Source organism: Nothoprocta perdicaria, unplaced genomic scaffold (genome assembly GCF_003342845.1).
Source record: "Nothoprocta perdicaria isolate Ctin4 unplaced genomic scaffold, notPer1 scaffold_158, whole genome shotgun sequence".
Taxonomy (NCBI): Eukaryota; Metazoa; Chordata; class Aves; order Tinamiformes; family Tinamidae; genus Nothoprocta; species Nothoprocta perdicaria.
Window position 1 is genome coordinate 911561 of NW_020454738.1, and position 4649 is coordinate 916209.

A 4649-nucleotide genomic window follows, 5' to 3' on the forward strand; every position below is an offset into this window, starting at 1 on the left:
GCGGCGGCGCGCGGCGCCTCCCGCCCCACCGCCACGGGACGGGACGGGACGGGGGGCGATGGCGGCGGCGCGGGCGGCCGCCTCCTCCTCTCTTCCTCCCTCCCGTAACGTCCCTGTCGTTCTCCCCCGCAGCGACAGGACAAGGCCGCGCTCATCGGCGAGACCCGGCGGCGCTTCGAGGCCGAGTTCGTGGCCGGTGAGCGGCGGGGCGCGCGTGGGGCCTGCGGCGCGCGGGCCCCTCTCCCCGCGCCCGTCCCGTCCCCGCGGGTGTCTCCCCCCCGTCTCTGGTGCTTGGCCCCTCTCGGGGTCGGGGTGCGGTTTTGGCTCCTGGGAGACCCGGGTTCTGTCTGGCTTGAGCGCTGGGGCGCCGCGGGGCTCGGTGCTTTGGGGACGCCGAGAGGAGGGAGAGGCCGCCCTGTCCCCTGCCCTTGTGCCCGGGGAGGCCCTTCTGGGCCGGCCTGTGCCATGAACTAGCCCTGCGCTTCGTTAACATCACGGGCTGTCCAGCACCAGCCTCAAGGGCAGCCCCCTCTGCCCGGTCCGTGGAGGGCAGGAGGTGCTGGGGARGCCTGGAGGAAGGAGGGGAGGCTCGAGGGGCTTCCCTTCATTCCCAGGCCCAGGGGGCTTCCCTGCATTCCCAGGCGGATTTGCGTTGCTTGTAATAACAAAGCAGGTAGGAGTCACATGTGCTAACAGCTGTGGCGGGGCCGGATGAGTTTTATTATGAATGTCCAAAGGCATTCCATTACAGACATAGTCCCATCCAGTTCTTAATGCAAATGCGATGAGAGCTTGGCAGGTTAGTGTGAGAATTGCACCTGCCTCCTTTAATGTAAGCCTCAGTCTTCCAGGCTTGTTTTGATGTCAGAAGTTAACAAGACACACGTACCTCTTTTACACAAGAGTTTTGGGCAGTTTTTCTGACTTACCTGCCCTTGGGTATGGCCCATCTCTGGCAAACTTCTGAAGTGCCTTGAGTGTTGCACAGTTGTATCTCGCATGTGGGCCCTACTGGTGTTAATACAGAAGCTGCCTGTGGCCCTGGTTGGAGATGACATGGATTTCTGGSATGATGGTAAAATTACTGGAAAAGTATCTTGGAGAAGAGACCTTGTTGTGTGACATCTCTGTGTGAGTAAAAATGTCTCTGCATTCTTGAAACTTTTCTAAGTTCTGGAGAGAAACAGCATTTTTTTTTTCTGCTATTGATATTTTCAATTAATGCATGTGTTTACCCATGATAGATGATCCATGTTCCTTTGTAATCTATTACACTTGAACTGCACTCATAAAAAAAAAAAATTACTTTAGAAAGCATAAAGCTTCCTTGGGACAGCTGCAGCTGGGAAAAGGGAGCTGTTGCCTCTTCAGCTGAGCTGCTCCCTAGAGTATTGGAGTTCCACAGATTTCTCTAGCTGTTGGGAAGCCTCTGCAGGACTGGTTATAGCGATTCAGCATTGAAAGAAGGAAACACTATTGCAATTGTAGGATAAACTGTAATCCTACTTCTTGGAGCATTTTACACAGTTACTTTCTCAGCCCATTTTGGGATGCTGGTTTAGAACTTTCAGCTTTTTCAAGAAAATGAGGATAAGATTTCTTTGAAATAACATTCTTAAATCTCTCCCTTGAATTTAGGAATTCCATAAACAAACTGGCTGTCATCAGTTGAATGATTCAGTTGAGATGTGGAAAAAAAMCATAGGGATTTAATGTCATTGTGATCCTTCTGCCTTTACTGTGTATGCTCTAAAGTCTACTGAAGAGTTTCCTCATACTTGAAAGGGACATGGAGGTTTCTTTAATAARTAATACAGATACCCCAAGCATATCACTTCCTATATTTTAAGGGTACAAAACATTGATATCAAGTGATTTTATTCCACTTTAAAAGTTAGTGGCGCTCTCGATTGCGTTGCACAGAGTAAACTGGTAGCGTGTGTGCAAGTTTGGTGTTGCCTTGGAACCGCACACCTCTCTGAAGGGAGCCTGGCTCCGGTCACAGGTGAGCTGCAAGCACCAAGGCTTGTGTGAAAGGTCCAGACACCTTTTATTTCTTGAGCTGCAGCCACCGCTGTTTTCTCTTTCCAGTGAGGTAAGCAGTATTTCTGATTGATGGGCAGACACGGTGTTGGTTTGGTGAAGTGCCCCTGCCATGGACCCCATGCTGTGGAACTCATAGCTGAGGGGTTCCCTCTCTGCGGGAGGAGTCACAAGTGGTCATGTGTGCTGTGGTTTTCTTGCAGTAATGTCCTTTCTGTTGTGAAATGAAAACTTAGAGGGCCTTTCAAATCGCTATTTTGTTTGAAATTACTGATTGTCAGAGTAAGGTGTTTTAGGTTAAAGCTAAATATATGAAAAATACAGTAGGTACCTGGTATAGGAAAGCCTAACATTAACTGCCACACCTGATACATGCTGGARTATCTCGAGTAAAAGTTATAACCCRATAATAAACTACAGTYTTAAGAGCCTTCTGTGCAGAGATGGAGAAAATTGCTTTCAACATTTGGAAGCCTAGATATCCGCATTCTGAATGAAACAGCTCTTTCATTTATATGAATAAATGAAACAACTATTTTCATAATTACTTACCACATGGAAAATCTAATGCCACATACAATATGTTAAATATAGTAAGAGATGTATTAAATATAATGCCAGAGAGCCTTATTTTTTTTTGTCCCCTAGATTTGCCAATGTGAGGTTACCCATGTGAGATCTTGTCTGAAAAACTGTGTTTTAGGTTAACTGAGATTTTTTTTTCTTTTTTTTTCCTTTAGTGAATTTTCTAGCTGAATTATGGAAGACAACCTCAGTGTTTATGAAGAATTTCTATATTTGCAGTGTTTTCCCTGCATTCTGTTACTGTAAATATGTTCTTTAAACATTCCTTTTAGTCCAGTGGACAAAAGATATCTAGAGTAGRATTTGAAAAGCATATCATACGTGCAGTTTGGAGTTTAATTTCAGTTTTGCTTGTTTGAGTTCTTTGTGAGATGTTGTTGATTTAAAGGATTTGAGTGGTAACAAGAGCAGTGAGAACAAAAGACTATTTTCCAGGACTAACTCGTGCTAGCAGTTTTTCCTAGTAAACAATATTGTCTTTCATTTCACTTCTTTTTTGCTCCTTAGAGAATTTTGAAAGCTAGCTTTTAGTTTGTGGCCRTTCCTTCTCATTTTTATGTTGCAGTGGAAATTGTTTATGATCAAATCTTACTTACTTTCCCTTTCAAAACATCTGTTRTCTTTATTTTTTTGTCTTTCTTGCCCATAGTCTTTGTTGCTCCCTGTTTGTATCATCTTTTCCTACATATTTTGGACAAAGCTGAATTTCCAGACACAATTTTGCAGCACAGGTTAACCACTTTGCTCTTTGTATAACTAGCTTTAAAGATTACRTTTGTTGATGACCTGGTTTAAACTAATGACAAACTGTATGCTATTACTCCAGTGGGCCACTTGCAAACATGATCTTAGACATATGAGGCATTCTCAGAGAGAGCAGTGGATGTGATTAGTGTAGAAAACTCTAAAGGAAATATTACTGTTCTATCTGCTTGTAGTCTGAAAATGTATTTTTTGCAGATTCTTGGCATTCAGACTGAGAAATGCAAGAAATGTGTAGGAGTGGGATAATAAACACACTTTCATAGAAAAAGATGGTTCTTGAGCTTTCTATTAAAAATATTTTTTTTTACCCTTGTCAGTGTAATCTTTTAGTTCACCACGCTCTCAAGGCGATAGATATTTTCATATTACTTTTTTTTTTTTAACTGAAATAACTCAGTTCTGGGGATGAGGAGGAGGGGAAAGGAATTGTGTTTTGTTTTGTTTTCCTGCTCCATGTGCCTGTATGGCTGATGACCTTTGTTTTCAGTTTTGCAGATTTCCTTGTCCAAGAATTGGAAGCCTGTACCTGAATGCTGTGGTACTTAGTTTAACATGTTAAAAATCAACAGCAAATTGAAATGGATTTTTTTCTTTTTAGTGAGCAGTGCATCCAGTCTGGAGGAGAAAGCAAAGTTGTTATTCGAAGCCCAAGTAAATAATATTATCGATAAAATTCTAAGAGATGTTTGAGACAAACATTAGTCAATGGATAAATAATAGACTCTAATAATAGAGTTCAAGGCCAGAGGAACAATTATGAAAGTTGTCTGACATCTTGCATTATACAGACATAAGCTATAATCCTTATGTCAGCCCCTAGAGCTTCTGGTGAGATGTATTTTAGAAAGTCAGTAGTTAAATGCAAAAGTTTTGCCTAATCGAGAATTTGAGTTGTGCTTTGAATTCCAGTTTACTAATGAAGCTAGGTATTTACAGGTTTTTTTTCTCCACTTACAGGCATGCAGTTGCTATCCCTGCTTCTTAGCTTTGTATAGATTTTTTATTATTTCGTAAAATCTCTTTTCTAGATATTTTTTTTCTTTAGGGCAGATTTGCTGCTTAAATGTTCTCTTGGACATCTTAATGGAGCATAAGTATCCTGCTTGTTTTCTACTCTGGTAAAATTTCTTCTATCTTCTTTTAAAATCTTCTCCAATTTTCATTATTCTTAAAGCATGACTGTCCCGTCCTGTCCCGTCCCTCCTCCCCCCCCCCCGTTCCCCAAAAAAAAAAAAAAAAAAAAAAAAAAAATCCTG

At 42.6% G+C, this 4649-nt stretch overlaps 1 protein-coding gene across 1 annotated transcript in view; it reads left to right on the forward strand.

Moving 5' to 3' along the window:
• Window positions 1-135: 135 nt before the first annotated feature.
• The window catches only part of MOSPD2 (motile sperm domain containing 2), a 29682-nt gene continuing 25168 nt past the window's right edge, over window positions 136-4649 (forward strand). Inside the window, exon 1 of the mRNA XM_026035291.1 lies at window positions 136-196. The gene's annotated coding sequence lies outside the window, so the exon portion shown is untranslated. The remainder of the gene's footprint in view (window positions 197-4649) is intronic.